At 38.0% G+C, this 25,556-nt stretch overlaps 1 long non-coding RNA gene across 1 annotated transcript in view; it reads left to right on the top strand.

The window, feature by feature from the left end:
* LOC140526561 (uncharacterized) overlaps window positions 1–25,142 on the top strand; it is a 47,400-nt gene extending 22,258 nt beyond the window's left edge. Inside the window, exons 2-3 of the long non-coding RNA XR_011974428.1 lie at window positions 20,072–20,286; window positions 22,955–25,142. This is a non-coding gene — a long non-coding RNA (uncharacterized lncRNA). The remainder of the gene's footprint in view (window positions 1–20,071; window positions 20,287–22,954) is intronic.
* The last annotated feature ends 414 nt before the right edge of the window (window positions 25,143–25,556 follow it).

Below are 25,556 nucleotides of genomic sequence, written 5' to 3'. Positions count from 1 at the left end.
ATACATTGAACTTTCTGTTATCAGTCCCCAGTAACATACAAAAGAGAAGTGGACATCAGGAGCTATAGGAATGTGTAATTATCCCATTCAATATAGGACATAAAAAAACCTGAAATTTTTAAAGTTTTTTCAACGGTGAGTGTGTTAAAGAACAAAATAAGTTACCTTTATCATAAACTGACTCTGTTTTGATGCATTCAAGTAGAAAAAATGCTCTTCATAGACATTACTGTTTATGTTTTTCAAGAAATAGATATGCTTTTAAATATATCATTTTTACATCATACACTGAAGCTTAACTTGTTCTTTTTAAATATTATTTGTTATGTTGGCAATACAAATAAGCCAAAGAATAGAATGTTGATTTTGTCTTTATATTTAACAATGCCTTATTCTTTAAACAAAATAAGTTTCTCAAAATTAAAAGAATAATCATTTTTCACTCAATATATAACAAGTCAATTTTATAATTTAAGGAAGTAAAATCAATGTTTCAGTTGTTGATAAGAATGACTTTTATTTTATGTTAGTCATGTTAAAAAATAAATAACAACTCCCCCACACAAAGAAAACACAAATTAAAATAAAGCTTTAAAAGTATGCTTCAATTCACATTCAGACTCCATCAGTTCTTTTTCTGGGCCTGGATAGCCCCAGAGGATAAGTCCTTCAGAGTTGTCTTGGATCATCGCATTGCTGAGAATAGTTAAGTTATTCATAGTTGATCATCTTATAACATTGTTCTTACTGTGCACAATGTTCTCCTGGTTCTACTCATTTCACTTTGCATCAGTTTATATACCAGGTTTTTTGTTTTTTCTGAGAGCTTCTTGATCATCATTTCTTATAGCACAATAGTATTCCATCCTAGTCATATGTCACAACTTGTTCAACTATTCTTCAATTAATGGGCATCCCCTCAATTTCCAATCCTTTGCCACCAGAAAAGAGCTGCTATAAAAAGTTTTTTACATATAGGTCCTTTTCTTTTCTTTTTTTTTAAATCTCTTTTGGGATGCAGATCTAGTAGTGCTATTGCTAGATCAATGAGTATATGCATGATTTTTAGGCCTATGGGCATAGTTCCAAATTGTTCTACATAATATTATCTCAGTTTTTCCACATCCCCTCCAACATTTGTCATTTTCCTTTCTGTCCTATTAGCCAATACAATAGGTGTGAGGGAGTACCTCAGAATTGGTTTAATTTGCGTTTTTCCAATCAATAGTGATTTAGAACATTTTTTTTAATATGGCTATTGATAGCTTTGATTACTTCATCTGAAAACCGACTGTTTATATCTTTTGATCATTTATCAATTGGGCAATGGCTTTTTATTTTTTATAAAGTTGATGTATTTCTCTATATATTTAAGAAACGAGGCCTTTATCAGAGAAACTTGCTTCAAAAATATTTCCACAGTTATGATTGCTAACTGTATTTTCCTCCATCCAATTTTCCCCCCTGTTTATCCTACTCTCTCTCTCTCTCTTCAACCTATTCTTTCTCAAAAGAAAAAACTTTTAAGAATTTTAAGAATATTTTCATTGTTAAATTGCACCACAGTTTTTTACATTATAGTTTATGGCAGTTTACATACACACACACACACACACACACACAAAGTACATAATTAAACTACTCTGTTCTATATACAGACTGTCCAGCCTCTGATATATCATTACATAACAAAAGACCCCAGTCTACGTAAATTGATAAGCTAATGAACAAGCTCATTTTTAAAGTGACTGACAATTTGTCACTTCTTTAAATAGGATAATTTGAAATTTAAAATTTATTACAGCTATAGTCATAACATTAATAACATTATTCAATTTTTAAAATTGCAGAAATAGTTGCTTGTTTTGTGAATTAAGAATTTAAGTAAAGCACTGAGAATTTTTAAGCAAAGTGGACCATATTAGAAATTCTCCAAAGCAAATACAAGACATCAAAAGCAGTTAACTTTTCAGAATGTAGAAAGCATGCCACTAATATCCAATATTTGAAGATTAACATTCCTCATACTGCAATGTAATAGATTTTCATGTCGTAAACCTCCACTGTATGGGAAATGTCAAAATAAAATCCTGAAATTCAGCAGTGATGTTTTGGTACTTACTTCAGGTCAGAAAAATATTACCATCAATGTTGTCCCCAATACAAGTTGTCAACTGTGACTGACTGCTAGCATAGTACCAGTCATCTTGCCACATTTCTCTCATAAAACAGCATCTTGTAACAGCATATAGAGTCCTTGCCCACATGTTCCTGCACATGTTTGTGTACATTTATGTTGTTATTAAATTTATCATGTACAACTGTACATTCAGTCAACAGCATACATTGTATTTCCAAGTGACTCATGACAATTAACGAGCAGCAAATCTATCAGCATTTGAGAAATTCATGAAAAGAAGGGACAAGTGGAAGTTTCACTGTGGAAGACTTTGGGTGAATGTAGGACATTTTGAGACTCTTCTTTATATGGATATTGGAGTCTATAATTATCCCATCTAATCCAGGATAGCTAGGTGGCACAGGGAATAGAGCGCTGGACCTCAAGTCAGGAAGATTCATTTTTATGAGTTCAAATCTATCCTTAAACACTTCTGATTCTAAGCAAATCCCTTGGCCCTGTTTGCCTCAATTTCCTCATTTATAAAATGAGCTGGAGAAGAAAATGGCAAACCATTCCACTATCTTTGCCAAGAAAACCCCAAATAGCGTCACAAAGAGTCAGATGTGACTGAAAAGCAATTCAGCAACAACAAATCTAGGATAACTGGCTGGTTTGAGTTAGTTGAATTCAGACATTCCCGTATTTCAAACAATATGATCCCATACAAACATGGTAAGATTTGCTTTGTCTAGGTCACTCATAATTATATTGTTTTGCTTTTCACATTTCACTTTTATCTTAATGATTTTTGTGCCCATGATGAGGGGGATTCTCAAAATGTTGGGCCCCCTGAAACAAGGCGGGTCAGAGTCCTCGCTTGCCTAAGTACTAAAGGTATTCTAACCCTCTCATTTTACAGAAGATGATGCCAAAGCCCAGAAAAGTTAATTTCCCAGGTTCACAAAAGAATTGACAGAGTCAAAATTTGAATACAGGAGTTCTCATCTAAGAACATACAGCTTTAGAGCTTACTTAGAGTTCTTCTAACATAAGTACTTCATTTTGAAGATAAGGACACTGAGGCCCAGAGAGGCTAGATGCCTTGCCTGAGATCACACAAGAAGTGAGTGACAGGACTAGGATTTGAACCCATATCCTCTGAGTCTGGATCCAGAACTCTTTTCCACTGTGCAATACTACCTTTCAATGTTAAAAATCATAGTAAGAGAGTGATAGAGAACAGTGGTTTCAAACTCAAATAGAAATAGGTAAATTCTATATAAGGATACCCTATGGGTGTCATATTGACTTAGAAAAACCACATATTGCCACTATTTATGTTCTATATTGCTTCTGTATTTGCTTTGTTAAATATTTGCCAATAGCATTTTGGGGGGAAGCAATCAGGGTTAAGTGACTTGCCCAGGGTCACACAGCTAGTAAGTGTCTGAGGCTAAATTTGAAGTTAAGTGCTCCTGACTCTAGGGCCAGTGCTCTATTCATTGTTCCACCTAGCTGCTACTCCTCCCCCGTTGCGTTTTAAACTGGTTCAGGCCACAGAGGGAACTGTTGCTCGACTCATGTTTGACCCCTCTGGTGTAAAGGGTCTTTATTGGAAGAGTGCAATGGAACGAATTAAGTGGTATTGATCTTAGAGAAGTTGACAAGAAGTGGTTAACTAATTGGATATGAGAAAGGGGGAAAAGTCAAAAACATTTTAATAGCATTCCTTGCAGATAGAACAAAGTGCTAAACTGTTCAACAGTGTCCTTTTGAAATCATGTGCTAATAGTTCACAAAAGATAATAAGTGCAAAAAGGAAAGATCGCTGTGGTTCCTAAGGGAACTACCTCAACCATGTAATAATATCTAACAGTTTTTTGGAACTTATTAATTTTAAAAATCCTATAACAACTGGGGATAGAGATTATTATCCCCATTTTCTAGAGGGAGAAATTAAGACTCAGACAAAGAAAATGAGTTGCCTAAGGTCATAGAATGACTGGGGTTGGAATGGCATTCGTAATTCTTTGCTCCAGACTGCTTCCATCATCACCACATTTCAGTAATGTCATGTGCAAAGTTCACTGCCCAGTGAGGTTGTGGGATGTCGGCCATGGCCTCAATTGATAAAAGCACTCTATAAATATGCCTAGTGGAAATGCTGCCATGACCCCTGTGACCATCATGTTACACACTGGGAAAAGAGAGATGAAGGATATGGTCTCTGCATTATAATTTTAAATGTGTTCATCATAAAGGGACAATTTCTTATCCCATGTAACTCAACTCAAGAGTGTTAATAAATCCAAACCCTGTGCTGGACTCAATGACCCCTTAGTATATTGTACTGCAGTTGTAGATAAAAGGAAATATCTCTTCCTACTTGGTGCTTGGACCAACACACTCTTTAATGGGATCATATGGACTTGTCACTGTGCTTTTTTGACTTTATTTTAGAATATTCTACAGACAAATTTGAACCATTCACCCCTACAGAAGCCATGAGGACACTGTGCAAAGTGATCTGTACACCTCTTTCCCACTTTCCTACCCCAAGTGTTATGTATAAATTTCATCTCCTGTCATTCTTCAATATATCCTCCTACTCCTCATATTTCTTAAAACTTAGGGGAAGGGAGAGTTAGGGATGAGAAATGAACAAACATGATAAGCATTCTACTCTCTGCACTGCATGAATCACCTCTGGAGTATTGTGTCCATTTATGAGAATCATGTTTTAAGAAAGAAATTAAACTTCTGCTTTTAATGCAGAATGACATAGCTGTTGCTGGGGGATACTTGAAGAGGACCTCAAAACCTTATGGAAATGTATGGAAGGAATTAGAATTTTAGCCTTGAGAGAAGAGAGTTGTGTTTGTCTTCTAATTATCCCAAAGTAGAGAGAGGTGCCTTGGGAGTAGCTGGATTTCCTGTCACTATAGGGCTTTAATCTTAGTCTGGATATCTACTTGTTGAAGATGTTGTAGATGAAATTCTTGATTAAATAGTGCTTAAGTCATCGCTTTTGATTTTCCTTTTAACTCTGACTCTGATTGAATCTATTATTTTGGAAAACTAGTATTAAGTGCTGGTAGGATAGCAACAAGAACAAAAAGCAAGACAGCTTAAATCAAAAGACCTAGGTTTAGATCCCATTTCTTCTCTTTACCTCCTGTGTGACCTTGGAGAAATCCTTTCCCTTCTCTATTCCTCATTTTTCTGATCTGCAAGACAAAGGATCAGACCAGATGAACTCTAATGTTCCTTGCACCTCTTAATCCTTTTGTACTATGGTCATATCTAGAGGGCTACCATGTAGAAGACAGATTAGATTTAGTTGGTTTGTCCCTAAAGGGTGTAGCAGCAGACACCCCAGCACACCCAGGATGGCTTGCTACCATAGATTCTTTGATTTGCCTTTCCAAAAGAAAGACAGCTTTTAAGGGGTTAACAATCTTCTTTAATTAAACATATATAAGTCATTCACTAGTTCAGAGGAAATGTCAACACCTTGAATGTGGAGAAAATACAAACAGAGAAAATATAAGCATAGAAATTAGCACAAAGATCAACAGACAGGGCTCCAATTGTATGAACAGAGTAATACAACCACCTACATACACCACCAGATGGTGGAGCACCAACATCTGGTTGAAGGTGGGTGGCTCTTAACAAAGAAGTACTCAGAGTCCCATCCAGGGAATCAAAAGTTCCTTCTCATAAGCAAAAATCCAAAAGCAAAATACTAATTTCAGAATATATATATATATATATATATATATATATATATATATATATATATATATATATATATATATATATATATATATATATATATATATATATATATATATATATATATATATATACATTTTCAGAACCAGAAGGCATCACAAGTCTTGTGACTCAGTGCCTACTTATCTTAGTAACCAAATGTGTGAAAACCTTCCTACAAGTAAGCTTTCCTGTAAGAAAGTCTCCTCCTAAGCAAGCTCCTCCTTAGGCAAGTTCCTCCCCCAATGCATTCTGTGTGACTCAGGACGTATCACAGCTGGTCCAGAGTTTAAAGCAATAAGACATCTATGATTGAACACATTTTGTCACATAGGCCTATTAATGAATGGAGGAAGATCTTCACATTCTATTAACATTAGAGAGGGCAGGCAGGACTAGAAGCTAAGAGGGGAAGTTGTAGGGAGACATGTTTCTGTTCAATGTATCAAAGAACTAACAACAAGTCAACTAGAGCTGTTCAGCAATGGAAAAGAATGTCATCAATCAAAGTATAAACATTTTTTTAGAAACCTACTATAGTAGGTGTTGAGAACACAAAGAAAAAAAGTAAAACTGTCCCGTTCACCAGGAACATCACATCCTGCTGGGGGAGAAGGCAGTTTTGTGGGAGGAGATCATCAACTTTTGGGGGAAACAGGAGAATGTACCTTTATATATCTTCCAAATAAAAATATATGTGAACTCTATGTTGTATTCTTCTGCCTCCAATATAATGACATGCTTATCAGATTGAGAGATAAATTGTACTTATCTTTATGGCTCCTAAGGCCCATTTTAAAAATTATTTTTAGACTATTCGATAGCAAGGGACCTTAAACACCATATAAACCAGTCTCTTCATTTTGAAAATGAGAAAACTGAGGCTGAAAATGGTTCACTGACTTGCTGAAGGTCACATAGTTAGCAAATGACAGACCTAGGATTTGTACCTGGTTTAGTGTTATGACTTCAGCTCCTCTGCTCCCTCAATTCACTATACCTTACAGCTAGGGTGTAGAGTATGTTCAGGGAGGACCAGTACCTTTGGTGTGATGGCTGCCAAGCCTTTTTTGGGGGCTCTCTCCACCTTTGGTGTACACCTGTTCCACCTAACTCTCATCTGTGGCTCCAAGAAGCTTCAGCATGCTCAGTAGCCACATCGTGGTAAACCATTTCAGCAGATGGGCCAAACCAGGCTGAGAGTAACCAAAGGTTCTCAAACCTGTGTCTACCCCAAGCATGTGAAGACTTCCTCTGGTGGAATGGGTAGATGAGAACAATTTGTTCCAACATCCATGAAGGCAGATGAAGCAGGAGCTTGGTTAGATACCAAAGACACCAAGATCACTCACTGTATCCTGAGCCATCATCACCTATCTTGACTCTGTCCTGCCACTGGACCATGATGACTCTGGAAGAGAGAGTGAGGCTGTCAACTTGTGTAACTCTGCCTCACTTAAATCCAGTTTATACACAAATCAAAAGACATCTCCCATATCATTTCAATGTTATGCCTCAAAGGCAAGTGATGAAGTAGCAGGTGCAGATACACAGGAAGCTGTAGTAACAACCCTGCACACAGGCAGCCCAGGCCATAGGGTCGTTTCTCACCAGAAGCAGCAGTGGGACTCAGCAGCCCCCTACGTGTCTGAGCAGCTTTTTAAGGATCGCACTGCTCACCTCCTGGTGTGAAGAAGGGGGCTAGAAAAAGGTGCCCTAAACATTGTCTGCTTACCCAACCCTGGCCGGATTATTACAACAGGCAGGGAATCCCACTAAGTGGCTGAAACACAAAAAAATGTACAAAATGTACAAAAAGATCTGCAAAAATGATTCCACTCACCATTGGCACATGCAATGCAATAGACAGCACAAAATCCAGTAGACCTGAAAGAGGAACTGCTCTTGTGGCAAGACAACTCAACAGGTATCACATCCAAATAGCAGCCCTGAGTGAAAGAAGGTTGGCAAATGAAGGCCAGCTTACTGAAGTTGGAGCTAGATACACTTTTTTTCTGAAGTGGGCACAGTGAAGGAGAGTGTCATGAAGCTGGCGTAGATTTTGCCATCAAAAATAATTAATCAGCAAGCTGGTATGCCTGCCGAAAGGAGTGAATGACAGGCTCATGACAATGCGATTTCCACTCACAGGAAAAGTGTATTTCCACTCACAGAAAAACTCATCATCATCGTGCCTATGCTCCCACCATGGCAAATCCTGATGAAGTGAAAGAAAAGTTTTATGAAGATCTAGAGACCTTTATTGTCAATGTACCAACAGAGGACAAGCTTACAATTCTGGGCGACTTCAATGCTAGAGTAGGCTCAGACTACCAGACTTGGCAGGAAGTCCTACGGAGGAATAGAGTTGGAAATAGCAACAGCAGTGGTCATTTACTGCTGAAAACTTGTGCATCGCATGACCTTCTCATCACCAACATTGTCTTCCATTTACCTAAATGCAATAAAACTTCATGGATGCACCCTGGCAGCAAACATTGACATCTAATAGACTATGTGATTGTAAGGAGAAGAGACAGACAAGATGTGACAGTAACAAAGGCAATGTGTGGTGCAGAGTTCTGGACTGATCATAGACTTATCCTTTCCAAGCTAAATATTCACATTCATCAAAAGTGCCAACCCCATGGCAAAATGATTGCCAGAAGAATTAATGTCAACAAATTAGAGTTCTTCTCTGAGCATAAATAGTTTGTTGCTGGCTTGGAGGGAAAGTTGAGCCAACACACAGTTGGCATCAGTGGAGCAGAAAAGGAGAGGTCAATTTTCAGAGATTTGGTGTACAGCACTGCATTTGCTCATCTGGGTCAGAACACTTGCAAACACCAAGACTGGTTTGATGAAAATGATGGGGAAATTCAGAAGCTGTTAAATTAAAAACAAGAACTCCATAGGATTTACCAACATGATAGTTCATCCGCCTCTAAGAAGGCAGCATTTAATTCCATCAAAAGCAAAGTATAAGCAAAGCTTAGATAGATACAGGATTCCTGGCTCAGTAAGAAGGCAGATGAAATTCAGTTTTATGCTGGTAGTAACAATCTAAAGCACTTTTATGATTTCCTGAAAGCTATTTATGGACCAAAACTCTATGGTGCATCACAACTACTCAGTGCTGAAGGAGCCACACTAATTAATGATAAGGGCATGATCCTAGAGAGATGGGCTGAACACTTCCAGAGTGTTCTCAACAGACCATCATCAATCAGTACTGAAAACATTGACTGTTTACCTCAGGTTGAAGTCAATCCTTCCTTAACTGAACTTCCAACTGAAGAAGAGGTTTTGAGGGGCATTAGGCTCCTTTCATGTGACAAAGCACCTGGTGCTGATTCTATTCCAGCTGGGATTTACAAGGTAGGGGGCCACTGCTCATACAAAAGCTGACTGAAATTATATGGCAAAAAGAAGTCATCCCCCAGGAGTTCAAGGATGCCTCCATTGTCCATCTCTGTAAAGGTAAAGGGAATAGATTATCCTGTGACAATCACAAGCGGATCTCTCTCTTAGTCATGCTGGTAAAATTCTTGCTAGAGTCCTCAATATGCTGATCCTTCAACTGGAAGATGGTCATATACCTGAAAGTCAGTGTGGCTTCAGAAAGGGCTGAGGAACAGTTGATATGGTGTTACTGCCCGACAACTCCAGGAGAAATACCAGGAGCAGAACAGAGGTCTGTACACAACATTTGTAGATCTGACCAAGGCCTTTGACACTGTTAGTCATGAGGGCTTATGGAAAATTATGTCAAAATTTGATTGCCTGGAGAATTTCATCAATATTGTATGTCAATTTCATGATGGCATGTTTGCCTGGGTTCTGGATAACAGAGAATGCTCTTGTGCCTTCCCAGTCACCAATGGAGGGAAACAGGCCTGGGTGCTTGCTCCCATGCTTTTTACCATGATGTTTTCAGTCATGTTGACAAATACTTTCAATGAAGATGAACATGGCATCAAGGTCAACTACCGTACTGATGGTAAGTTCTTCAATTTGAAAAGGCTACAAGCCAAGACCAAAGTGGAGGGAGTGTTGGTGCATGGTTTTCTGTTTGCAGATGACTGTGCACTCAATGCAGCCTCTGAAGCTGAGATGCAACAAAGTATGGATCAATTCTCTGCTGCCTGTGACAATTTTGGCCTAATAATTAACACCAAAAAAACACAGGTGCTCCATCAGCCACCACCACACCATCCATACATGGAACCATCAATTATAACAAATGGATAAGTTTTGAATGCTGTGGATATGTTCTCTAACCTTGGTATTGTACTTTTCAGGGATGTACACATTGACAATGAGGTTGATGCCTGCATTGCCAGAGCCAGTTTAGTGTTTGGGAGGCTCTGAAGAAAAGTTTAGGAGAGAAGAGGTATTAGACTGACTACCATACTGAAGGTCTACAGAGCCATTGTGCTGATCTCATTGTTATATGCTTGTGAAACATGGACAATTCACCAGTACCATGCCAGGAAACTGAATTGCTTCCATTTGAACTGTTTTCTGACACTGGACAGAATAAGGTACCAGACACTGAAATCCTTGCTTGAGCTGAACTGCTAAGTATTCAAACTATGCTTCAGAGACAGCAACTCTGATAAGCGGGCCACGTTGTTCGAATGCAAAATGTATGCTTGCCAAAAAGGCTATTTTATGGAGAACTCGCATGGGGCATGCAATCACATGGTGGCCAGAAGAAGCGATACAAGGACACTCTCAAGGTCTCTCTCAAGAACTCTGTATTTGACCGTGTAACATGGGAAACACTGGCACAGGACTGCTCAGCATGGCCTGCTTGCATCAGAAAGGGCGCTGTGCTCTTTGAGCAAAGCAGAATTGAGACAGCACAAAGTAAATTCAGGATGTGCAAATTTGGAATATCCACCCCACATATTCACATGGATTGTCTGTGTCCAACCTGTGGGAGAGCATTCTGAACTCATATTAGTCTGATCAGCCACAGCTGCACACACTGAAATTTCACTTTATCATGGTGATGTCATTTTGGTCCTCTTCAAAGACAAAGGACAACAACCACCACAACCACCACCACATACCTAACAGCTAGTGCTTAGAATTTAGGTTGGATATGGATGCTTCAGTCTCTTTGCTAACTTTGGTTGGGGCTTTAAGCAAAGCTTCTTCACCTCTCCGAGCTCTAGTTTTCTCATTTGTCAAATGGGAAAAATAGAAAATTGTTCTGCCTATCTCATAGGGTTGCTGTCAAATGAGACAAAGGATTTTAGAGCAATTTTGAAAGTAAATGCAAATTACTGTTACTAGTTGGATGTATTATTATGGGGCAATCCCAGGAATTGGTATGATATGATCTCATGGGATTTGGGGATTTAGAGCTACAAGGAAACCCACAGATCATCTCGTTTAGCCTCCTCATTTTACAAGAGAAGAAATTGAGAAAGAAAAATTTAGTGATATCCAAGACTGAAGAAGAAGAAGAAACCTAGCTAAGATTTCATTTTAATTTCGCTGACTCCAAATCCAATGCTTTGTTCTACTATACCATAATGACTCTTAATGCAGTCTTTTTGACATTTTTGGAAATATACTGAAAGGCATTAAGGTACAGTGAGAAGAACACATGAATTGGAATCAGAGGAGCTGGGCTTGAATCCCAAATCTGCTACTTGAGACCTGTTTGATCTTGGGCAAGATACATGTTTTCCAGATAACAGTTTTCTCCTGTACATAATGAGACAGGTGGGGGTTAAACAATATTATTTCTAAGGTCTCTTCCAGCTTTAAATCACAAAATCCAATCCTAGATATTTAAAGTGAAGGGAATTTTGTCATCCATGGAATAGCAATATGAAATAGGTCTAGTGTTCCCTTCTCTTCCACATCCTAAGACCCTAGTTACCTCTAAGTTACTCTTTCTGTAATGCTCTGGAGGAAAGTTCTCTTCCAGATGTGGTACCAGGAATTGACTAGGATTGGTTCTCTCTGCCTATCCATCATATATCTGTCCCCAAACCCTTCCAAGAATAACTGCAGCTGCTCTTGTACAAGCTGGGATGAGCCCCAGCATGTCAGACAAGCAAATGGAATGGAGGCCCCTGCACATTATAGCATCTGGAAGCCTCCTGAGCCAAGAGTCAGTCCAGGCTGAAGTGACAGGGTCTGACTGAAAACAAGAGAAAAAAAGTTACTAAAGGAAAAAACAGCCACGATGACTCTGATGTGAAGTATGAAGGGAATGGATTGTCTTTATCCATTTGTCCAGGATGTGTTTTCAGACTCTGTGAGAATAGCAGAAGATACTCAAATGCCAACTGCTACAAGCCTGAGTGAAAGTAGAATTACAAAAAGAAATGAACACTTATTTTGGAGTCAGGACACCTAAATGTATATCCTTACTCTGTTACTACTTGTGTGACCCTGAGCAAATCATAAAATGGGACACAAGACAGGGAAGAAAGTAGATTAGAAAATCCTTAAAAATCTTTCCAGAACTACATTCTGTGATAATGTATCATTCTTCCACTAGTGACTAGGCATAAATAATTACATCACCACAGTAAAAAAATCAGCAAATTGGGAATCAGAGATCTGTCTTCTTCTAAAATAAGTTCTATTGCTAACTTACACTGTAACCCGGGCTAAGGTATTTCCCCTCTCTGAGGACTTAGATACTCATCTTTAAAATCATATTGTTTAACTAAGTCATCTTTAATATAATTTCTGATTCTAACCTTATTTGTTCTCATCTAGACCTCTCACACCCAACATTCTAAGTTCTGATTCTCTGTTCTCAGGTCACATACAGTTTCAGCGATGAAAGAGACCTTGGAGGTCATCTAGTGCAACCGAGGTCTATGTATAAGTATCACTTCTATAATCCTCCAAATAAGTGATCATCCAATGCTCTGCTTAAAAAATAGGAAAGAAATACTCTCTGTCTCTAGAAGGCAGTCCATTCTATTTTGGAATCACTCTAATTTTAAGATTTTATTTTTCCTCACAATGAACTGAAATCTTTCTATAATTTCCACCTCTTGCTCCCACTTCTGCTCTCTTTAGCCAAATATTAAATGTATTTTCCCTATTACAGATAGCAGACTTTCAAAAACTCAAAGACAATCAATCAACCCACTAATCAATCAATAAGCATTTAAGTACCTACTTTGTTCCAGACACTGTGAAAGGCTCAGGTGATACAAATACAGGAAATGAAATTATTTCTACTTGTAAGGAATTTACATAATAACAAGGGAGCCACAAAGGACACACTAGTATTGTGTCAACCCTAGTATTGAATAAACATAGAGAATATACTTACATAATACATTCATGAACACACACACACACACACAAAGTGGGTTTATAAGGAGGGAACTAACCACTGAAGGGATCAGGAAAGGCTTCATTCCCCCCATCTTTCTAAGTCATTTCGTCTAACACCCACCCCACATTCCCACCCTATAATGTTCTCTTCTCCAAGATAAATCTTTTCAATTATTTCAATTAAGCTTTGTAAAATGTGAGCTTTGGTCCTCTCCATATCCTTTTAGCTCTCCTATATGTACTCCAATCTGTGAACATCCTTCCCAGAAGATGGTTGTCAGAACTGAATAAAGTATCATAGATTGATGAGGGCAGAGTAGCAAGTTTTCTCTCTGTGGACATTTGACTTCTCTTAATGAAGCATACGATGGAAGTAGTTTTTGTTTATTTATGTTCCTTTTTTACTTTATCATAGTCAATTCATTTTGATCTAGCAGTCAACTAAAATCCCAAGACACTTATCACACTAATTCTTTTCTAGCTCTCCCTCTACCTTTCTGTACTCACAGAGGTTATTTTTTTGAAATCAAGTATATAAACTTTTCATTTATCCCTATTAAATTTTATCTTATTAGTGTCTGCCCATTGCCCTAGTTATACAGTAATTGCTAAGAGTAGTTCTCTGATCAACTTAAAGAGTTTATATTGTGACAACTTTTGTTTGGGATTTGTTGCATCTTCCCAAAGAGAATTTAGCCAGGCTCAGTGTTATTGGATTAAAGTGCTTGAGGAACATCTATAAAGGTCTTCTCTGTCCTCCATTATTCCTGTGAATTAGTCCTCTGGGGAGGATCCAAAAAGATGACTTTTGAATAATTAGCTTGGATTTCTATTGAGTGGAGTAATATCTTTTTGCTGGCCAAAAAAAAAAGGAGTTCCGGGCAGCTTTTCCCCTCTTTTTTTCTCTTTTTACCCCATTGATAACTGTCTGCTTTGACTCAGTAAAACATGGGAGGTATGTGTGCTTTTGGTCAAGAGGTGAGCTACATACCTTAGTTCCTGGTCTCAGCTTTGGACCGGAGTAGTGGAACCACTCAACCTAAGATGTGGTATTGGTGGAGAAGAGTAATATTATGTGGCCAAGTGATGATAATTCCTTAAATCTAGTCTCCCAGCATGCTGGGATCCAGCCTTATACTGGATGGAGGCAGCCAGGTAACACAATGGAGAGATCATGAGTTTTGGAGTCAGGAAGACCAAAATTCAAATCCTCCTTTAGACATTCACTAGCTCTATGATCCTGATAAAGTTGTTTAATATCTTTCAACCTCAGTTTTCTCTTTTGTAAAATGGAGATAATAATAGTAACTATTTCTAGGAGCTATTGTATGGGTCAAAAAATTTACACATAGAAAGCACTTTATGGACATTCAAGTGTTGTATAAATGCTAGTTAATAACTATTATACAGAGAAAAGAATATTTCCTAGGAATTCTTAGTCTCAATGTTACCATATTATCATCTCCTAAAAATTAAAGAGCTGTTGATTCCAGCCTTTCAGAGAAAAAAGTAGAATTCCCCAGGTAAGGAAACCCTGGAATTCAATACTTTAATAAGGAAAGGAGAATTCCTGAGTAGTATTAGCCTTTTATACTCTCCTTGGAAGCGAATTATAAATGTGATTCCCCAAAACTAATGGAAAAGAAGGGGATTCTAAGCCATAATGTGGGGAGAAGAAGACCTGAACTTTGTCATCTGCTGTTTCTATGAGTTGTTTAGTTTCCATCTTGTGGCAAGAAGATAACCTATCTAGTAAGCCCAAGGGGAGTTCAATCTAAAGGGAGGTGCTATAAACCTTGAAGACTATAGGACAATGAGAAAAAATGGGACTCACCAGAGGGGAAAGAGAAGAGTACCAATCATTTCTGAGCCATTGTGAGTCCTTTATGCATTTTATGTATGAGGGAAAATAATGCTATCTTATTCTGGATACATGCACTGTTACCTTGAATGCTTATAACGGAGTTGGGGACACCTTTACCTGTATTCATGGAACTGTAGACAAGAACCATATTTAAGATATGTTCTGAAATTTTCCAATGGGCAAGGATAATATAAGCCAGAGTTATGATTTGGGAAGGGAGTGAAAGTGGGCTGGGTTGCTTTTAAGATTGGATTCAGTAAAAGCTCAAAGTTGGGGTTGTGGACCATAAATCACACAATCTGTCAATATGTTTTTGGGTGGGGTTTGGAACTTGTTATTCAAGTTCATTTTCTTTCCCAGATTCAAGGTAACTGCACATTTTGCAAACATGACATCTGTACCTTCACCTGTCATCAATAAAAATGTTAAACAACATAGGACAAGGACAAACCATTATTAGGCATTCCAATCTAGCCTTCCTTACAAGCCAACATCCACTTATAACTGGGGACTCATTGGGTCTTGTTGTTCAACAACTTCTGAATCAACACAACTATAGTAGTATTTAGCCCACATTCCTTTATCTTATCCACAAAGATAGCTTGAGAATCTTTGCAAAGTAGAGCATTCCCTGATCTACCAGTCTAATTACCCTTTCAAAAAAGGAAATGAGATTAATCTCCATAAACTATTCTTTATGAAGTCATACTGGTTGTTAGTGATCATCACTTTCCTTTCTTAATGCTTATATAGCATGTCTTTAATCACGCATTTTAGAATTTGGCCAGGAATCAAAGTCAAGCTCCCTGGCCTGTGGTTTATAAATACTTCTCTTCTCACAGTAAGGTAGTAGAGGCTGCCAGATGTCATTACGGAGAATAGCATATCTCTTCATCCATTCCTCTAGCACTTTTTCCCCTTTCTCCATTCTCTTTCAAACACAACCCACAATGGCTCAGTAATCATATTTGGCAGTTCCCATTTCCTTAGGATGTACTTCTTTAGAACAAAAAATATGAACAAAATAGGAGTTCAATAGTTCTACCTTCTTTCCACTTTCTATTATCATTATCCCATTTTATCCACCTGAGCAGGGGTCCTATTCAGGCAAATGTTTAACAATGGACTGTCCAGAGGTGAAAATGTACTCATCACACACTTCCAAGTTTAATCTGCAATATTAACATTTTCTCCTTCACTTCCTTAATTCTAGACATCAACAAAACAATAAACCAAGTTCTGATTTGTAACATTTCTGATTTCTGAGGTGTAAATGCTGATACTGAAAATTTTACATTTCGGTGATCATCAGGCTACATGAGCTGATTCTAGCACATCCCTGTTTCTATCCTTTCTTTGATTTTCCTTTTGTTTTCAGAATGACTAAAAATCCCATTCCAGCTCTAACATTTTTTGTTCTGAAGTATGTGTCATTATTATCTCCATTTTACAGTGAGGAAGCTGAGACAAAGAGCAGCTAAAAGACTTGTCTAGTGTCATACATCTAGGAAATATTGCACACCCGATTTGAACTCAGGTGTTCCTAATTCCAGGTCTACTATGCCATCAGCTGAGCACCAGAGAGGGCAAAAATTATTGTCGAAAAAAATTTACGTCTTTCACTCCAAAGCTATTTTTTTCACAATTAATCTGGGATATGAGGAATATAAGTCTACCCATTTTAGAGATAAGAAAAATGAGGCTTGAAGAGTTTAGGAAATTTGTCCAGTAGTATGGTAAAGAGATGGCAATGTCAAGACTCAGATCCAGGTACTCTGACACCAAGTACACTGCACCATGTAATCTCCTTTACAGCTCTATTCCTCAAGTTCCAGGTCAATGTATCACGGTCTGATATCCAGGATTCTGACTCCTGGAGAAAAGAGAGTTAAATCCCATTACAGAAATTCCTAAGCTTGAGGCACCATGCTCCTTCTTTACTTATTTGTCCATTAAGAGACTGTCAATGTGAAAAGTCAGGAAATGTCTTTAAGAGTTCGTGTCTTTTGGAGCTAGGAGATAGAATGATGGGGCTATAAATCTTTCTCCCTAAAATATAGATTTATGGTCCTGGTTGAGAAAAATTGGCAGAACTGTGTATGTGGGTGTGGTTGTGAGTGTGTTTATGCACAGCATTGTGAAGTCAAAAAATACCAACCAGAAATGATAGCTGAGATTTGGTCCTGATTCTGTCAATGATACCTTAGGTGTCATGGTTCAAGACAGTTTCTCCTCTCTGGTCTTCAGTTTCCTCAATCATAAAGTAAGATCTCTTCCAGCTTTAAAGTGCTGAGTGAAAGGGTCTTGTTTAGCTCAAATATTCTATTATTTGCATATACCCATAGAGTCATGTATACATATACACGCTGAAACATGTATATGCACACTTAGATATATACCCCCCACTCACAGATATATACCCACACATTCAGATACAAACACATACCAGAAATATACTTGTCTACCATATGTACTACTTTATAGATACATATATAGATACAAAATAATGAGACTGCTCCCACAAGCCACTCACAAAAATTTATGTGTTTATATATCTTTACATGTACACAGAAATGGCAATTTGTATAGAGGATCCATAGAAAAATATAAATTTGTAACTGCACTCATATATACAGATTTCCCCAAATACAGAACAAGCACACATGTTCATGAATACATTTTCGTATGTATATATATGTATTCATATATCATACACACACTTCTATAACATACATATATACATACCACACTCTCACATAGATCTAAAGATAACACAAATACACTAATATCCACCCACCAGTAAACAGACACATAAACTCCACCTATGAATTTTAGTCTCAATAGAAAAACTAACTCAAGAGGAAATGAATCTCTGGAATGGCAGTCCCTGGGAAAAGTCAAATTACTTTTCATGACTTTCAAAATGGCTTGAGGAAGACAGGTTGGTTTGTGTATTAAATTTATCTAGAATTTACATTTTGATTGGCCGACAGTCTGGGCAAATTCCACAGTAACCTATTGATCTGACAGAGACATCTGACAGCTCCTAACAATTGCTGAAAATGGCCTTTAGAGTCCAACCTGGGAGAGCTAAGAAAAAAACTGGGCTGGTGAGTGATCTCTTTCATCTGCCAAAAGCTCTTCCAGCCCTAGTGCCTGGGGCTGGCTTTAAATAAAACCAATGGAGACATATCTTCAGGAATGGGAAATGAAAACCATCCCAAAGCATTTCCCCATCTCTTCTTTTTCCCTGGGCCACTCGTTTACTTTCTCTCACTCTCCATCATGCGCAGGCTCTCTTGCTCCTTGTCAGCACTCACTTAGTCTCCATTGATGTCAATCTAGGAAGCACACAGGTGTGTCTCTACTGTGCCTATCCAGGCCTCCCTTCAAAATTCTTTCCTGTTCCTGAGGCTTAAAATGCAGACTGTACCTCTCTTCACAATTCCTTCTAACCTGGAATCATATGACCTTAGAGAATAGACCTCAGAGGGTATACAGAACATCCCCTGCCCAAAGCATTAATCTCCCCCTACAAAATCCCTGGTAAGTGTTCCTCTCTTCTCTGCTTGAAGACTTCAGAAATAAAGAACTCACTACCTAAAAAGCAGTCCATTCCATTGTAGGACAGTTCTGATGGTTAGAACAATCTTTCTTATTATTTGATCTTCCATTCAGTTCATAAAATGATTTTCCTAAAACGCAAGTCCAAACATGTCAAACCCCTACTTAATAAACTTCAGTGACTTCCTATTACTTGCAATATCAAATACAAAATTTTTTTTGGCATTTAAAGTCCTTCCTTCATAAACTAGTTTTGTTCTACTTTTGCCATTTTCTTATGCTTTACTCTGGATTCCTACCCTTCAATTGCAGTGAGACTAGACAGCTGAGTGTTTCATGACTAAGAGTCCCCATCTCTCAATTCTAGGTGTTTTCTCTGCTTGTTATTTTTTGGAATGTTCTCCCTCTTCCACTCTATCAGTTGACCTCCCTGGCTTCCCTTAAGTACCAACTAAAATTCCTTCCTTTACTCAAAGCATTTCCCAGCTCCTCTTAATTCTGGTATCTCTGTTGATCATTTCCTGTTTATCTTGTATCTAGCTTGCTTTTTATATATTTGTCTGCATCTTGTCTCCCACTTTAGATTATAAACTCCTTGAGGGCAGGAGCCTCTGTCTGTATCCACAGCACTCAGCACAGTGCCTGGCACATAGCTGGCACTTAATAAATGCTTATTAATCAATTGATTATGATGACATGCTGTCTTCCCTCTCAACATGCCTAGATCTGTTCTCTGGGGTTAAGCAGAATTGTAACCTTCCCATTCCTCTCTACCTATTTAAAAACTATTCACCCTTCAAAGTCTACCTGAAGACATACTTCCTCCCTCCATGAATCCTTCCCTAACCACTCACAAAGAAATCCCCCACTTCTAAAATTCTATAGCAGTTATGTGACACTTCTTACAATTGCCTTTATGCAAGTTTTTTTGTTTTCATCCTTCCTTCCTTCCTTCCTTCCTTCCTTCCTTCCTTCCTTCCTTCCTTCCTTCCTTCCTTCCTTCCTTCCTTCCTTCTTCTTCCTATTTTTTTCTTTCTTTCTCTCTCTTTCTCTCCCTCTCTTTCTTTCTTCCTTTCTTTCTTTTTTTCTGTTCAGTTTCTTTCTGTTCAGATTCTTATCATCTGGAGTGCAGGGCCAGTACCTAGCACATAATCATATAAATAAGCAAATAGTGGTAAATTATTGTTCCTGATAATTATTATGCCATAGATGGCATAATGTCGATTCTGATGCAGGAGAAGCTTCCTGTTTCCCCACAAAACATGAGTTCTCAAACTTTTTTGCATATATTATGGGCCCATTTGACAGTCTAATAAATCCTGTGGTCCCTTTCTTAGATTTTTAAAAAATTTCTAACTGAAGGAAATGCCACATTTTAAAAGCTAGTGAAAATAAAGATGCTAATTCTTTTCCCCATCCAGATTCACAGACCCCATGAAATCTTGGCAAGACTGTGGACCCCAGGTGAAGAACTCCTGCCATAAAGCATCCTTCATTGCCCCTGCCAGACAGGCTTCCATCTGGATTGGCTCAACAATGGGTCTAGCATAGTGGAAATGATCTGATATCATATGATTACACCCAACATTGTTAATGAAGATGGCTGACTGAGAAAATCTAAGAAACAAAAAAAATGGTAGGGAACCATTTTTGACTGGTGGAATGAGGGGAGAACTGGGCCACCTTGGATCCTATAGTGCTAGAACTGGAAGGAACTTTAGTTCGTAGATTGTTAGAGCTACAAGAGACCAAAGATAACTTTTTTTTTTCTAATTCCCTCATTTTATAGTCGAGGAATGTGAGACCCTGGGAAAGTGACTTGGCAGAGTCCATTGAGTTATAGTATAGGGCACCATGCACATGCTCTCATAGTGCAACATAAAGTGCAAAGGGAAATTAATTTCATTTTCACTTAAGTTCTTAGGAACAATTCTGTTTCATGAAATGTGGTACCTATGTCTTCCATTGAATTGTATTCATAGGATCCTATATCTAGAAACCTAAGCCACCTCAGAAATAATCTAGTCCAGGAGATAACTTTTCGTGTATAACATAGACCCCTTTGGCAGGCTGGTGAAGCCAATGGATCCCCTTCTCAGAATGTTTTCCAATGAATAAAAATTTTCAAAAGATTAAAAAAGAAACCAATTATTTTGATGTGCATTTGTCAATGTGTTTTTTTAAATAAAACAAGTCCACAGACCTCAATTTAAGAACCCTTGATCTAGTCAAAACATTTACTTTGTAGAGGATGAGATTGAAATGATTTGGACAAGATTACAAAGTCAGAGAAGATATTGAGGCCATGGGGCCATGATCAAGACCCATACACATGTATACACATATGTGTATTACATACCCATGCATGTATACATATATACACCCATGCGTATACACATACAAATATGTGTGTATATATGTATATACATATATATGCATGTGCAAGTGAGTACAAGGCACTACAATTCCTACTATGTGCAAGGCACTGAGTTTGCAAAGACAAAAATTAAAATTGCCCCTTTTCTCATAAAGTTTACATTCTACTGTAGGATACAATATGTATGCAAGTCAACAGGATAGCTTGAATTTGGTGAGAAAAAATATACACACACATGTATATTATGTTTATATGTGTATTACATGTATACATGTGTGTGGCTATGCACATATGTCCATATAGAAATATATTATATGTATGTATATCTATGTATGTGTGTATGTGAGAAAGAGAGGTGTATATATGTTTGTATATATATATATGAGTATATACATGTATATATATGTATATTATATACATATATGTATTTTATGTACGTGTGTGTGCGTAGTATATAGTATACAATATAGAGAGAGTCACAACTGTTCAAGCCTTTCTTGGAACACAGTAAGAGGAAAATGTCCCTGATCTGGAAAAATCTGAGGCTCCAGCATAGCATGCTCCAAGAAAGGTTTGATCAATTGTGACTCACAGGCGCCTCCCCATTTAATATGGCAGGCTCTTTACTCTTTAAAAGCAGAATTCAGCTTGCAGCTTCTTTAGCCTGAAGGGGTTGACAGATTGACTGTGACTTTCTGAGTAAATATACCTGAGGGATAAAGACTGAATATCAGCAGGAAAAACAATTAGCAAATCCATAAAGTGGTCTTCTACTTATATTCATGGTGTGAGGAATAATTATTTGTTAGCTTGATACCATTATAGTGCAATAAGACTAAACATCTAGCCAAGAGACTTGGGTTCTACTCTCAGTTTTACCCCTGTCTTACTGTGTGATCTTGAGCAATTTCCTTAATTTGAATTTGGCAAACATTTTTTTCAATTCCTACTACGTGCAAGACACTGTTTCACAAAAAACAAAAATCATTTTATCACAAAGTTTACATTCCACATAGGATACAATAGATACACAAGTAAACAGGGCAATTTGAGGATAGTAAAAATGCTAATCCCCAAGGGGTGATCAGGGAAAACCTCCTGTGAAGGTTGTAAATGGGATAAGAGTGGGGAGGATGGTATAATTCAATATCCTTATTTTTAAAATGAAGATGTTGGTCTCATAGGTTCTCAGGTCTCTTCCAGTTCTAAAATTCTGTGGTTCTAAGATCTAGGCTTTGATAGGGGGAAGAGAATAAGTATTTGTTATGCACCTACTACATGTCAGAAATTGTACTTAGTGATTTTCAGATGTCATCTCATTTGAGCATGGCAATAACCTTGTGAGGTGAATGTTATCATTTTTATCCCCATTTTGTGGGTGGGAGTACAAAAAGAAGTGACTGACTCAAAATCACACAGCCAGTGAGTATCTGAGACTGAGTTTGAACTCAGGTCTTCTTGATTCCAGGTCACTGCTCTATCTATTGTGCTAGCTATGGATAGCTCATATAAGAGTGTTTGCTTAGAGTACAAGCATATGCAATTCAACATGCTTGCAGATATACAAATACAAGACTCTCTTTACTCATGATCTCTACTGGATGGACCCCTTATTTCAAACAAATGATTGTAATAGATGATACAAATAGAAACCAATTCTAATTCACATGTATTCATTGTTGCTCACTAATATGGATACAGGGAGACAGATTTTATGAGTCCCTTTTTTTTTAATCTCTATCTGCCTGATAGCCTCAGGGTAACTTCCTAGACTGGTTTAATTCCCTCAAATAGGTTTCCCTTCTCAAGTTCAGTAAGGTATCTGAGTAGGTCAACTGATTGTGGAGCTCTGCTCTGGGAAGGGAAACTGTGGGAGATAACTTTCACATATGGGGGTTAACTGCATTTCTTGTTTTCTCTCTTACAGTGGTCATCAAGAGCAATTTCCATCAAGCCACCTTGAACTCCAAAGAAGTCAGCAATCCATTGACTGCAGCCCCTGGATCAAATCACATGCAGACTTCAGTTTATAAAATACACTTCAAACATGTAACACCAATGCTGATTGCAAATCTGAAGACATTTCCATTTTGCCCCAGGCCAGGATTTTTAATTTAAAAAAAATAAACCTGTCAAGGTCTGTGAAAAAGGTTCTTAGATATTCAAGCCAACAGTTTATTTAAAAATTCAATAAGGCAATTTCCACAAAGGCTAGACACAGCAACCCCCCTCTGCAGGTTGAATGTCCCATAACTGGATGGAAAACTGGCAGACAGTATGTGCAATGAAATGAACTTGACCCTTTTGTCTTTCTTCCTTGGGGACCAGATAGTGAGGTCTTTTTCCTTGTCTGTTCTGATTCAAATGAAGACATTTATACTGGGCAACCCTCATCCCATACTGAACCTGAAGCTATCTGCCAAATGTGGCAAAGAGTCCTTCAAAGGTCATTACCCTTCTCCATACTGTACTGGCCACATTGACTTCTTCAGCTGTACCTCATCAATAGGAATAAGAACTTAGAACTGGAAGGAACATTAGAGATCATCTTTAATTCAATTGTATAAATGAGGAAACTGAGGTCCAGAGAGAATTATCTGACTTTCTGAAGGATATGTGTGTATGTATATGTATGTATATGTGTATATATGTATGTATGTGTGTGTATTATATATCAAGAGGGAGATGAAAGGATTTTAACCCAGGTCTTCTGACTTCCAAATTTAATTTTTCCCTGACTTCATCACATAGAGCAATAACCATTTTACCACTTATGTAGGCTTACTACACACTGTCATACAGAGTTAGTTATATTTTCATGAGATGTGAGTCAGAACCATAGTGGAATGGAAAAGAGGTTGTACTTGGAAGTCTGGAAGCCCATGTGTGAGTCCCATCATTGGCACATGTTAGCCATGGAGCAAAGGGCAAGTGATTTCCCTGCTCTGTGTCTCAGTTCCTTCATCTATAGGACAGAAATACCTGCTAGACCGGCTTCAAAGGGATTTTGTAAGGATTAGATATGAGATGTATGGAAACAATTCTTAGAGTATCCTAAAAATGTAAAGAAATCTAAAGCACCTTATTCCAACAACTAGAGCAGAGTCTCACTGGGCACAAACTCTGTACTTTTTCTCCCCTGGTGCCCAAGCCATGCGCATTATAGTTTCTCAGGTTCTTGTTGTTGTTGGTTTTTTGACTGATTGAAAGATATAGTGTCACGTCATGTTACAATAATACTTGGTTATTAGACTCTTCTGCTTCACTGAATTTTCTGATTGTTACAGGATTGATTCAAAAATCCTTTCTGTCTGTCTGTCTCTCACTCTCTTGAGCAAGTAACCTCTGGATCTCAGTTTCTTCTCCTATAAAATGAGAGAATTAGACTACACTGGGAAGTCTCTTCTAGTTCTCACACTTTCCATTTGAGAAACAGCATGGTACAGTGGAAGGAACACTGGCTTTGAAGGTAGGAGACATCAGTTAGAGTCCCTTCATCTCCTTTGACATTTATAAGTGCTATGACCATGGGTAAGTCATTCAATCTCAATGCACTCATTTGTAAAATCAGAAGTATAATAATACTACCTGGCCCATAGGGCTGTTGTGAAGAAAGTGCTTTGTAAACCTTAACGGACTGTAAGAATGTCATTGTGTTGAGTGGCTTCACTTGCATCTCACTTGCCATTATCCCATTGGGGTTTTCTTGGCAAAGATTTGGAGTGATTTGTCATTTCCTTCTCCAGCATATTTTATAGATGAGGAACTGAGGCCAACAGGGTCCAGAGACTTGCTCAGTGTCACACAGCTAATAAATGTCGAGAACCAGATTTAAACTAAAGTCCTCCTGACTCTAGGGCCAGTGCGCTACCCACTGTGCCATCAAGCTGTCCACTATAAGAATTGGATGCACAACTAGGGTCCCTTCCAGCATTAAATCCCATTATTCATCCTTCAGAATACCCTGCTGGACACTGGGATACTGTTTTGATTAAATCCCCACTTGAAGCTGCTTTTTTTGGATTATCTTTGCTTTTTTTTTCTTTTAACAATCTATCTCAGAAAAAAGAATCCTGCATTGAAGGGTTAAATGAAAAGGTGTGCTTTACTGTGTGATGCCAGGAACTCATACATCAACAGAAGACATCACTATCATTGGCTATTGTCATCTCTTTTTAATTACCTAGGCTTAGGAAGCTGGGGAGGGTGGGAGAGGAGTGGTGGCAGATTCATCAGTTATTATTAATGATTACAAATTAGGTTTCTTAATAATGACAGCAGTATACGTGCCCAACCTCCTCAAAGGAGCACTGAGACAAGCAGTGCCATTTGAAGAACTTTGACAGGGCTCAGTAGAAGTTTTACAGCTGGCAAATGACTCATAGAATACTGGAGTTGAAAAGAGCAAATAGGTTCATTAAGCCCAGGGATTCTTCACCTATTTGTGTGTGTGTGTGTGTGTGTGTGTGTGTGTGTGTGTGTGTGTGATGGGTCCACTTAAGAGTCTAGTGATCCTTTCTCAAAATTAT

This window comes from Notamacropus eugenii, chromosome 1 (genome assembly GCF_028372415.1).
Source record: "Notamacropus eugenii isolate mMacEug1 chromosome 1, mMacEug1.pri_v2, whole genome shotgun sequence".
Classification (NCBI taxonomy): Eukaryota; Metazoa; Chordata; class Mammalia; order Diprotodontia; family Macropodidae; genus Notamacropus; species Notamacropus eugenii.
The sequence above is the reverse complement of the archived record's forward strand: the minus strand, read 5'-3'. Positions and strand labels throughout refer to the sequence as shown.